Raw genomic sequence first — 13,859 nt, forward strand, 5'->3', positions numbered from 1 at the left:
CATCTCTCTGTACCATAAAGTTCACAGTTGGAAGCTTTTTCTACGGTACGCAACATAAAATGACTCACAAGGATTCTTCAAACCACCAAGACGCTCAACCTTATTGGAACTCAGTAAAGACAGTGGACCGGACACCATATGTGCCGGTAATACCACATTAATACCACTTAATTCACAAAAGACTTCATAAAAATAATCATGACTCATCCTCAATCAACAGACCAAGCTTGTTTTGTCACTGAGTCATTAAAGTGCTGCATGACATTCAATTATCCAACCAATCCTGTGTGTCTGGAGAACACTCTGGGGTGAGAGCAGGGAGTGAGACAGGTCAGAGAGGAGGCTGGAGTGAGACGGCTGACATTTGAATTCATGCTGATTTCAGTGATTTCACATTTGACAGTTGACCGTCTGTTTGCGTTCCTGGAGCCCAGGCAGCCACCAAGCCCATGCCAGGCTGTATATGAGTGTAGAAAGCACACTTTGGATTTGTTTGTGTTCAGCAGGCGGAAGATACTCGATTACGTTTCACGTGTAGAAAATTAAAACAAACATTAAAGCTTAACGTAATATGGTTCTGTGTTAGTTCCAATTGAGAATAATATCTTTCCAACGTACAAAAAGTGGTTTGAGCATTATTGAGAGATGGAAGGTGTCCTTCACCGTTGAGGCCTTTTCCTAAACAACCAAGATGACTGCCGCTGAAGTCTCACACATGTTGTTGCTGTGATTGGATGTTGGTCTAGCGGCGTCTTGGCCTGTTGTAGCCTCCGTAGATAATGCCGCTTGAAAACCAAAAAGCTCTGGAATAATACGCATTCGCAAATTGGTCTCCTGATGTCAGACTACTGACAACAAGGTTGCTATGGTGATCATAAGGTAATGTAATCTTCTGGCATACAATCTGCTCTCTAAAATAATATAATCGCTCATGCTTAATGATTATCCTCACCACTGGGTCGACAATGAAGCCTGCTCACACTATTACAGCCCAGAAGTAATAGTTATGGTATCTCTCTATCTCCTTCACTCTGAGGAGTATGTTCAGCATACTGCATTATGCCTTATATGGCGTTTTGTGAATGGGTGTTGCTAGGTAACTGGGGTGCAGTAAAGTGTGGCCACTGCTGGTTCTCGCATGCAAAATCATTAAGACAACATTCTAAAGCGCTAACCACTTTAGAATGCTGTTGGGAAATCAGTGGAACAAGCTGACCAGAGAAAGCACCTACCTATACAACGCTAAGGAAAAAGTTTTTATATATAAAGCACTCCTTAATAAAATAATAATATGATGTAATGAAGGGGGGGGAATCCACTGAGGGTGATGCACACACACACTGCACATGAGACAGGAACAGCAGGCCACAAATAGAAGTGGGGATATGAAACAAACACAGTGTGGTCCCCAAACGCATCCAAGCAGCATTTCCAACGAGCATAAAAAGATTCAGATTCCCAGAGCTCACTGCTAATGGTGAATTCAAGTCCACACGCAACAGCCCAGGAGATCCGCATGTTAGAGAAGTGAAACACCTTCATAGAATATCTGTGTATCTGTTTCACAAGGTAGCAGCTGACTTAAAGAGTAGTTACACTTCCAACGCAAATAGGCTCTTGCTGCAGACATTGTCGTGTACATAGTTTACATCAGCTTTTCATCATGGTATGCAAGATAATCAGTTGGCTGGTGCACAATGTCAAGATGTTTATTTTTCTCCATGTCGCCTTTTTACAGCAGCTGAATCTGTATGCTGCTTCTGTGTCCAAAACACAGTTTTCAGCTTAAAGTGGCAGTGCCCAGACCCCAGGCACATGAGCCTCTGTCGGGTCTCAAATGCTCAGTCTTTTCCCAATCTGTTTACTGCATTGTAGCAAGCTTGGAGCAACACACACAGACACACACACTCTCTCTCTCTCACACATACACAATCTCTCTTACACACACACACACAAGTGTACACATACACACACTTGCACACAAGTACACACGCACACACAGACACACACAGACACACACACACACACACACACCCTCCCTTCTCTGCTCATGGCCCAGATGGTCAGAGCAAATATAAATTCTTGTAACTATCAAGCTGGACGTCTTTGTTAATGAGCACGGTGCCTGGTGTCCTGACCTTGTTTTTGTGTGTGGCAGACATCCAGACCATGTAAAGAACAGTAGACAGGTTTACCCATATTGTGTTGCTGTATTGAGATTATAACATGTGTATGCATAGATTAACCATGCATGAATGAATGGTTAAATATGTGTGTAATTGAGTGCACTGGTTACTGATTGTGAAAGGTGAAACCATCTAGAACAAGTAAAAGTAATAATCTCTGAATGGCCTAATGTTAGATCGCTGGCATAAATCCTCAACTTCCTCCATCATTTAGAGCCGGCTGTGCGAACCCACCCAGGTCCCTCTCTGCGGTGAGCAGAGCATCCATTCATATTCATACTCATGTATATTGATGGAGGTGGAGGATGATCTGAGCCAGCTACACAGGAAGCTTGGCAACTTCTTTTTAATATTTTATCTTGGAAAGGAAAGAATAAACCACCTGAATGCAGTGTGAATGATGCCACGTTTTGAACTGGTTTATAAAATGGGGTGTTCTGGTGTTAAAAGCTGCACTTAGTTTGGAAATAATTAAAACGTCCCCTTTCCCCCCCAATGTGAACTCAGCCTCCACATGAGGTCATGGTCAGGTCATGGGTGTTGAGCTGAAGCCTGAAGGAGATGGTTTTATGTTATGTCATGTTAATATATTTGTATCATGAAAAAAGAAAGATGAATATTGGGTGAAAAAACAGGCAATAATTTGAGTCTTTAGAGATCTTTGGGTAAAATGCTGATGTCAAACGTAAAGTGAATAAGATTGCATGCAAAAAAATAAATGAGTTGGTGGTGCCGTTAAAGTGACGGCAAAAGGACCTGAATAACAGCCTAAATATACTCACTGTCCTCCGCTAAGATTTTGCGTAGTCTAACCTGATTCTCCAGGCCATATTATTCAATATATGCGGATCAATGATGGCTGATTAGTTGTGGATCTTGCATGTTCTATGCGCTGTGAGAGCGACTAGTTTGACCTCAGGGTTTCCCACAGACGTGCGACCGCCTCGACCAACAAACTTCTCACCAACAACGACATGTGCGCGTCCATTCACGTCATCTGCATCAATCTGACCGTGAATATCGGCTATTATTAGCCTTACTTCTTAAAATATAGATGATTGAATATACAGTAATTATTACATAATGAACTCAATCAGTGGCCGGTGTCTGTGTAGGTGGACAGCTCAGTGACGCACTACCAGGACAAATGCCCGCCTCCATAAAGGCATTTGAAGCGTTTGTCGTGTTAACAATTTTAATGATATTCTGTTTTCATTAAAATTACTTTTTCGACTTCCCCCTTGCTTTAGACGGTTATATGCTAAACTAGAAAAATAGAAGTCTGAGTCAGGGGGAGTACTCGCGCCCACCGAGAACGCCCCTCAACAAGAGCGGGAAACAGCTCGTCTTAAACATTACTTCCGTAACAGTCTGACGTCAGACTGTGCAGCGGGCGGTGCTGAAGTACAGAAGTCCCGCCTCCTGGCTAGGAGCAATGTTTAAAATTTCTCAGGGTTGGGAATTTTGACGACACACATGCAAAGCGTTCGACCAATCGCAGCAGGCTGGGCTACCCGGGAGGGGGGCCTTAAAGCGACATGATACAAAACAGAACGTTTTTGAAAGATTCTGAAATTGGTTTTGCAGAAATGAACAGTGTGAGAATAATCAGGGGTATTTCGGTAACCCTATTTATATACACCTATTCTAGTAGTACTCCCAAATGCAATTATTTAGCCTAAAAAAAGCAAAATATGGGATCTTTAAATACATGCGAGTGATCTGTTTGTGTACAGAACAAATGTGCATCTCTCTCTCTCATACTCACTCAGTCCCTCTCCCCCTCCTATATATATATATATATATATATATATATATACACACATCTTTAATGCTATCACTCACTCTCTCTCCTCTCTCGCTCTCTTTCTTTGTATCCCTCCTTCTTGTGCTCTCTCTTATGCTCTCTCTCTGCTCGCTAACCTTCTTATATTCTGTCATGCGTGTCATGAAAGAGGCCCTCTTTGCATCACAATGACAAATGTGGCAAATGGCAGCATGAAACTACCTAACCTTCAGCGATGTGGGATCATCCAACATGGAGAAAACAGCAGTGAACAGACGTGAATATCTATGTTGTTATTCTTTTCCTAAATTATATTCCAGAAGTGAGAAAGCGAGCTGACTGGATTACAGCCAAGACTCTTAACGGTGAACTCTGTAAAGTTGAAGCAGACATTTCTGGTTTGGTGGTGATAAGAATAATGATAATAACTTATGACGACAGACAGACAGACATACGGGGGGGGGGGGGGGGAAGAGAGAGAGAGAGAGAGAGAGAGAGAGAGAGAGAGAATCAGGATGAAGGGACTGCAGAGGTTGGGAACTGAGACGTCTCCATCACACAGGGTGCAAGTTGTATTCCCGTCACAAGGTGCAGTCTTACATACAAATCCACACACACACACACACACACACACACAAGTATTTGGAATAGTCCGGTGGGGATAAGGATCAATAAAGAGGTATAAATGACATGACCACATGTGACATGTCACACTGTATTTAGACGGACTACAGACACAGCTTGACGTATTGAACATATAAGTGAAGATTAGATGGTTTTATGCCCTTGGGTGTCTTTAGTCGTTTTGATACTAACAGCTTGTGCGAGCATTCTCACTTTTTCTCTGGCATCTCCTAATATTGGCAAGAAATTATGTAAATACACCATTGGTATGATGTAATACACCATTGATAAAGAAGTTAGGTGTGTGTGTGTGTGTGTCCCTTTTTTCCCCTTGGCTCAGCTTGTATAGAGATGAGTACAGTTGGTTTCCATAGCAACAGCACAAGGAAAAAGGGAGAGAGAAAAGAGAAGGATCGAGAGCAGATCGCAGAGTTAACAGGGGTCTGTGTACACCCACAAGCGCACATTCATGCACACACACACACACACACACACACACAAACACACACAATTCTATCAAATCTTGATGGTGTATTTGAACAAATATGGATAGACAAACAATGATGGTGTGGTCTGGACAATGTGTTCTTCTAAGGTAATAAACCAATTCAACCCGCTCAATACCTCAAATATACAGAGGGACACACAATTACACACACACACACTTGGGTTTTGTGCAGATGATTGTGTGTTGATCGTGTCCATGGTTGCAGCTATATCATTAAATTTCTCTCCAGTATTACGACCACAGATGGATCTAAACACTGTAAGTCACCACCGGCACCGCTCGCCACAGCCACTCATGCAGAGACGATTGAATCAAATGAAGGTCCAAACAGCCTTTGTGTCAAAGAGCGACGGACGGATAAGCAGATGGAAGAACAGGGAGCCATGGCGGGAAACTGCTATTGATTTAGTGATGGTGGTTGAGGCAGGAGAATTCTCCAGGAACGTCATTTGCAAGGTAAATGAGGAAGGTGTTCTATTAAGCCTTGAGTCTGAACGAAGCAGTCATCTCTTCATAATTGGGGGTTCTGAAAAAAACCTGTAGAAGCAAGTGTGCCGACACAAACATGTAGCTGTTTAACATCTGGCCAGGTACCTGCGGTGGCACATCTTGTACAACTTTGGAAGAAAAGAGTTAACAAAAGTTAACTCTGTCTCTAGTTTCGATTTAGACCAACAGAGGTTGCGAAAACCATTGATACTTGCCTATAATCGTCTGCAATGCAAACAGTAATGCAGCCCAGTAGCCGATGGGATTCTTTCCTAGCTTTCTCTTGTTGCTCCATCCCTCCTTATTTTCAATTCCCAGCCTTACTTCCTGCCCCCCTCCCCATCTCTCCCTCTCTTCCCACAGACAGATGTACAGTCAAGGAGATAATTAGAACACCTTCCGAGATCCACTGACAAAACCCATCTGATGTGCATTGTTCCTCAGAGTCTTCACTTCTCTCCTCTCCTCGTGTCTCTACTCCTCCCCTCCATCTCCTTCACCACTCTTTGGACATCTTTACACTCAATGTCACTACTAACTTACAATCATTACACTCTAACCTCTCTACTTTTGTTCCACATCTTTCTCACCATCCCTCTCTGTAAAAGAATACTGGGGCCCAGTAGGAGCAAGCAAACACACACACAGGCAATTTTCTAATCCCGAAAAAAGATCTTAACGCAGAAGAGTTCACAGGTACATAAAAACACACACTCACAATGATCGACATAAATGCATCTGTAACCACTGATATTGGTCTTCCACAAAGCTGTAATTAATAGGCCATCAATATCTCATTCATTATTAATCAGACAGAGAAAAGAGTGCAATGAGTGTGTGTGTGTGTGTGTGTGTGTGTGTGTGTGTGTGTGTGTGTGTGTGTGTGTGTGTGTCTGTGTGTGTGTGTGTGTGTGTGTGTGTGTGTTTACTAGTGTGTGTTTGGTTGAGTGGTCCCTCTACCTGGACGACGGGGGTTGGTGTGCTGCTAGGTGGTGCGAGGCACTCGGTCAGTTCACCCTGAAGATCGGTCAGAGATGGAGAGCGTATCCCTGGGTGCTGACCTGCAATTGGCCAAGATCATCTCGGCCTCCCTATAGCTCCGCCCACTGGGCCCTGCAAGGCCGTTTGGACTGAGAACTCCGCACCATGTTCCTGGGAGCCTGCCTCTCAGCCGGTTAAAGCCAGTCCTTCTGTCCAAGTCCTCCAATAGAGTTCCTGGGTAAGAGAAATGTGAAAAGAGGGGCGGGGACACTTTGAGTCACTTTCATATTCACCCCATTTCCAGCTCTGTGAGGATCATAGACCCTCCCACAACACCAAATAACACAAGCAGACGCACTCACATATAAGCGCGGTTCACGAAAAACTGCCCAACAAAATTGAGGTGACTCGATATAATAAGTCAAAGACAAAAATGAAGAAGCCAAAAACATAGAGATGCATTCCTCATTTGTTGTTATATTCTGTCTCATGAAAAGTCAGATGTAATAAAAAAGGACAATGTCAAACATTTTCCTGGGGTCTTACAAACCGACCAAAGCCTTTAAAGGGTGGAGGGAGGGGAATAGGAAGGCTGACAGCCTGAATGAGACACAGCTGATTGGTGGATTGTTTTAACCCTGAAGTTCAGAGGTTCCTTCATTATTGTTTATAGTCAAGTTTGTGGAAATTCTCTGTAAACATTCTCCCCCGGGATATAACTACAAAATCAATGCTTTTGTTCATCAAAACATCCAGATATACTCTCAACAACACTCATCAATGAGTCACAACAATGGCTAATACAACAGTGACACCTTACACATAACATCTCCAACATAATATAAGATCTAATGTCAGTAACAGCTAGTTATGCGCGTGGATATTTAATGTATGAGTTTTCCAATGAACTATTCATACACTGGCACTTACACAGCTTGTGAATCTGTTCACATCTGAACAAACACAGACAGGTCATTCTTTCTATTCCGCTCTAAAATATGTTTTATCAAATAATGGGTGCTTGTTAGGCAGAAGGGACATCATCACATTAACAATTTAATGAAATAAACAGAATGACGCAATTGTAGCATAATTAATAATCAGGCCCATCACACACAGTTCTGCACACACACACACGCACACACTATAATTGACTTTGAGAAACTTTGCCCCATACCCATATCCCCATGTAATAATATCAATATTTCTCCTCAACTGTCAGAATTTGGAAAAAACAAGCGATCTTTAGGTTCAGAGAACCCGATAATGCAGGCGGTGCCGTTCCGCCGCCCGCCCGTCTGTCTGCCTACACGTCTGTCTCAACTCTCTGTCAAAGTAATCCCAAATAACATCCCCATGATCCGCCGACGAGTATTTATACTCATCGCCATGGCAACGCAATATGAGTCATCGTCAGTGTGGAATGAGGAAACAAAGGTCTGCGCGGAATCGTATAATTACAGCCACGCAGGGAGTGGATACCAGCTCAACCTATATGTGTGTTTATTGATATCCATGTTTAAATATACACCCATATATATTACGCTTTCATCATTTGTTTACATAAGAACCAATCTTTTTGCCCCTAATACCCACAATGCAATTTCACGGTTGTCAGTTTTCCACCGCATTCCGCTGTGAAAGCTGCTTTGCAAGATGAAACGACGACTAGGCCTTGAAACAACCGCCCCTTGCCTCCTAGATTATGGGTCTCCCAGCAAGCAGTAGTGAACAGCAACTGGATAGGGCAGAATATTTGTGGTCCGTTCAATCATATGGGCCAGTAAAGAGGGTCAATCTTTGCTTCTTTTTTCTTTTTGATACTTGTACCAAGGAAATACATACATCTTGAATAAAGACAGTCTTTAAACCAAACTTCTTGTAAACATATGATTATAGTATCAGAGGTACTCCTAGCCCTGAACACAGGCCTAGCCCTGAACACAGGCTTATAGCCCTGAACACAGGCCAACTACAGCCCCGAACACAGGCCTAGCCCTGAACACAGGCCAACTAAAGCGCTCAACACAGGCCTAGCCCTCAACACAGGCCTAGCCCTCAACACAGGCCGAGCACTGAACACAGGCCTAGCCCTGAACACAGGCCAACTAAAGCCCTGAACACAGGCCAACTAAAGCCCTGAACACAGGCCAACTACAGGGAATCAGGCCTAGTACAGGCCCATTCTGGTCTCCAGTGAACAGTCACAGATGAAACTCCCTGACAGGAAAGGTTCAGCTACAGACATGTCCTGTTTATTTTAGAAGTGCTTTTTGTCATATTAGTTTAAATGTTTTACATCCCGACAGTAATAAATAAATCAAATGCTCTAACGAAAACAGATTCCGTCTGTAGCTAAGGCTAAGCTAGTGCCCCACGCCACCTGGGTGTCGCCAAACCCCACCTCGGTGACTTCTGCTGGGCTCCTCCACACTAAGCACGCAGGTCGGTTGAGTCCGGTTTATTGTAAACGGTTTGGTGGAAACGGTACATGGCCTGGTGTCGTTGCCATCGTGGAGATCTCTCCCTGAGTGTGTGTGGTGACGGCTGGTTTAACCTGAGCACACTGATGACTCATGTGCAACAGGTGTGCATTGCTTAAACCAGCCGTCACCCACACACACACTCGCCCACACTGGTACCTGTGGAGGTGGTCGCAGGCCTGTTATACATCCTTACAATCAACTAAATTCTATCCGAATGAGATGATTTGATGGCTCACCTGTCCGTCTACCTGCCTTCCCTGCAACCCGCCCTCGAGGAGGCCTGAGGGAGGGCTGGATTATTTTCGTTTGGATAGCCCTAGCATTCAGTGGCTGGTTCCCCCAACTTGCTGACCTTCTCCTTAAAGCCAGGTGTAATGTTACACAATCTCAAGTGGAGAAAGAAGAGTTTACACTTAAACATGGTTACGATAGATGTGATGTGTAGATGTGTATTATATCAAGTAAGGTTAGCAGAGAGGTGGGACCAAACTCTATCATCCAATCTTCCTGACACTTTCCCCCCCCCCACCCACCCTCCGTCTCTCCAACACCCAGTCTACCCCGGCAGAGAGCACAGAGAGAAGGAGAGAGGGATGAATTAATAAGAGAGTGAAAGTGGAGCACAACTCCCTGTGGTCTGCCCTTTTCTGGGACGAGAGAGAGAGAGAGAGAGAGAGGGAGCAAGAGAGAGGAGAGAGAGAGAGAGGGAGGGAGAGAGAGAGAGAGAGAGAGGGAGAGAGGGAGAGAGAGAGAGGGAGGGAGAGGGAGAGGGAGCGAGAGAGAGGAGAGGGAGAGAGAGAAACACAAGGATTTAACAGAGAGGGTCACACGCATCACTCGAATTCCGATTCACATACAAACAAACACATACAACATGTGCAAAAAGGAAAAGCTGTGTAGTGAGTTGTAATTGCCTTTTCTTATTGGCTAATGAGATCCATGGAGTGAAAGAATGAGAAAGTGGGATGAGGAAGGGAGGTGGAGGGAAAGAGTGTGATAGTGAGGGAGTGTGTGAGAGAGAGAGAGAGAGAGAGAGAGAGAGAGAGAGAGAGAGAGAGAGAGAGAGAGAGAGAGAGAGAGAGAGAGAGAGAGAGAGAGAGAGAGAGAGAGTCTGTGTGGTGTATGGAGAGTGCCTCAGGCCCTGGAACTCATCCCTCCTCTCCCCCTCTGACTCCCTCCTCTCCCCCTTCTCTCACCCTCTGACTCCCTCCTCTCCCTCCTGTCTTCTGTCTCCTCCCTTCTCCTCCACAACGTTCTCTTCCTCCTATATCCCGTTCTCTCCTCACTTGCTGACCTCTGACCCGTCTCCTCTATCTCCTTCCCACTCTATTGACCTATGAAGAATAAGTCCAGCCTCCGAGACTCCCGGTTCCCTCGGTCAAATGTCTATGCATAATAACATGGGGTTTTAGAATGATCGTACATAACAAACTCTGTAAGTGGCGAAGGAGTAAAAGCTGCGTCACGTTTTGAACTACACACTTTTTCCATCTAGTTTCCACTGTAGTTTTGGATTGTCGGTGCCGTTAAAGTAGCATTCACAATCGTTTACTACTTTAACGGCACCGACAATCCAAAAACCCAGCCCAGTCCCGTTTACACGAGGACGCTTGCGGGTAAAATTGACAAAATATTTTATCGGAAGTGACTTTCGTGTAGACGGTGACGGCGTTTTTTGGGGCTTAAAAACGCAAAAATCTGAAACCGCCCTCCAGAGTGGAAAACTTGAATACGCTCCGCCGTAGCGTTTCCGTCTACACTGCCAAGACACAAAACTCTGCTCAGATCTGCTCACGTCGCGTACGCGTTGACGTCACATACAGCGCCAGTACAGGGAAATACCAAAAAAACATGTTGTATTATTTCCATGCGTCGGACCGTCAAAATTTATTAAAGTTTATTAAAGCTGCTCTGGCAGCTTTAATAAACTTACAGGAGTCTTTCCACGAAATGTACAGGATATGTACAGATAGTATTACTGAACAGAAAATGATCTGTAATTATGTTTTGGTTTTCGCGGCGCAGATAAGAGAAGAAGGAAGGTTCTACGCATGCGCTCAGACATGGCGGTGTTGTGTGATGGTGTATCACAGCACCACATCGCTGCCTGACATGCATACCCAATCGAAATCCACACACTTTAGCGTCACCGTATGCATGCAGATTTCCTCCCGAAAACGCTCGTCTAAGCGCGGAATAAAAAGTGAAGACGCGACGCCACTTTTGCGTCGTCTGTTCAGACCGTCATCATGTAAACGTAGACTAGATGGAAAAGTGTGTAGTTCAACACGTGAAGCAGCTTTACGTTTGTTATGCCTCGGGGGCGGGACTTATTCTTCAGAGGTCTATTGACATGTGTCCACTACACCAGAGCGATAGAACCACAGAACCAGAAGGCTGAGATTCTTATGAGTACGTGTGTGTGTGTGTGCATCGCAGTGCATGGCTAAATCTAGCTAACGTCCCCCCCCCCCCCCCCCCCCCCCAGATCATGTGTGGTGATTCTCAGTGGCCTCAGGTCAGAGGCAGAAGAACACAGCATTGGACGTCATCCAGGCAACTGTAATGAGAACAGCTAGCATCTTAGCTCGTTTGCCGTTGCCCCGGGCAACATGTGTGCCACGAAGCCAGCCTGGCATTCTCTCCGCACGCCACCAGTCCTATTAAATGTGTTTGTCCCTCTCCCTCCCACTACTACACAGTCCCCATGGTGCCCAGTACCCAAGAAGATACAGAGATCTTGAATAAAGATTGTCTTTAAACCAACCTTCTTGTCATCATATGATTATAGTGTCAGAGGTCGACACAGCACGAGGTGGCCATAGCCCTCAGTACAGGCCTAGCCCTGAACACAGTCCTAGTCCTCAATACAGTCCCCATGTCTTTCACCAGGATTGTGTGCAAATATCATGAAGTGGTTGGTTTTAGTAGCTGTCAGCCTCGTTTAGGAAGCGTCTTTTAATGTAATTGTTGAACAAACTTGGAACTTGGAATTACACACTTGTGAATTATAGCCTTGTACGGCACGTAATCTCAACCAAAGCACTTATCTGCGAAAATGTTTGAAAAGCTTGAACATTGATACTGGCCTTTACCATCCCCATAAACAAATGCAAAGAATATTGAGCTTGAAACAATCGAGGGTGAAGCGAAGCACTGGACTTTTCTTACACCAGAGGGCGCCAAAGTAAAAATCACAAATTGGCCTTTCGAGGCAGGGTTGAAGGAGAATAAATAATCCCAGAGATAAAACTAGGGAGAAACAACTAAAAATAGTTCATAGCTTAGTAACACTAGCAATGGAAAACATTACACATAGAAACATAAAGGAGGGTAGTGTATAGAAAGACAAAAGCAAACAAAAAGTTGAAAGCCTTTAAGTGGCGACATGCAGGACGTAAAAAAGCATGAAAGCATTGAAAGTAACTGAGACAAAACAGAAGATAGAAAGAAAGAGATGTAGAGCGAGAGCCTTCGCAAAGAAGCCCAGGGGTATCCTGTTCTCCCAGAATGCTTTGCTCTAACCTACTTTGGTATTTCTGCTTCTTGTCTTGCCTTTGTCTCTGCAGAGCATTGGGTGGGTTGATATCCTTATGCTCCAACTAAAATACTTTGTGTTGTGTGTGTGTGCGTGTGTGTGTGTGTGTGTGTGTGTGTGTGTGTGTGTGTGTGTGTGTGTGTGTGTGTGTGTGTGTGTGTGTGTGTGTGTGTGTGTGTGTGTGTGCTTGATAGTGTATCAGTTCATTACTAATGCTTGTAAATACCTATCAATCTGAAAAAAAAAACAATATGGAAAAAGTATTTCAATACACGACATTGCTATTGAATGGCTCACTTGAGTCAGAGTGGTTGAACATACACACACGCACGCACGCACGCACGCACACACACACTGTGTTGCTCTTTGCTTTAACACACAAAAACCTGAGAGCACACGATGGCTGTGATCAACGAACACGATTATTATTTAAATTAACTCTTAGTATTTGGAAAATGCGGCTTTGACTTCTACCTTTTTTGTTCTGACTTTTTGTTCAATACATTGCACACCTTCACATAACTGTGCCCATAAATTAAGTAAATGCTGTTTTAAGTTTATGTTTCTTTGTGTGTGAATGAATGAATGAAGGTGTGTGTGTGTGTGTGTGTATGTGTGTAGGTGTGTAGGAGTGTAGGTGTGTGTGTGTGTGTGTGTGTGTGTGTGTGTGTGTGTAGGTGTGTGTGTGTGTGTGTGTGTGTAGGAGTGTAGGTGTGTGTGTGTGTGTGTGTGTGTGTTCAGAGCCCTGCTTGCTGAGTGGGCTGCCTGACAACCAGCCCGGCAACACTTGTTACCATGGAAACTAATGAGCTGAGTGTGGAGGAGAATGAGTGTGAGACAGAGGGAGGAAAGAGAGGAAGTTTGGTCAATTTCTTTAGTCACCAATCCCCTGTGTGTGTGTGTGTGCGTGTGTGTACATTTTTATGTGTGTGTGTATGTGTGTAAGAGTGTATGTGTATGTGTGTGTATGTGTGTGTGTGTGTCTGTGTGGGTGTATGTGTGTGTGTGTGTGTGTGTGCGTGTGTGTGCGTGCGTGTGTGTGGGTGTGTGTGTGTAAGAGAGTGTGTGTGAACCTATGCATGTATGGATCTTCGTTGCACAATGACTGGCAATGACTATATGTCATGGTTTCCATGGTGATAAAGATATGACAATGAGGTAATGCATTCATTGTCCTTTTTATTGAATTGGAACACGTAAGGAAACCATAGATAGAACGGTACACTCAATTCCTTTGAAGAGCTCTGCGCCTTACATAATG

The sequence above is a fragment of the Pollachius pollachius genome (genome assembly GCF_949987615.1).
Source record: "Pollachius pollachius genome assembly, chromosome: 7".
Lineage (NCBI taxonomy): Eukaryota > Metazoa > Chordata > Actinopteri > Gadiformes > Gadidae > Pollachius > Pollachius pollachius.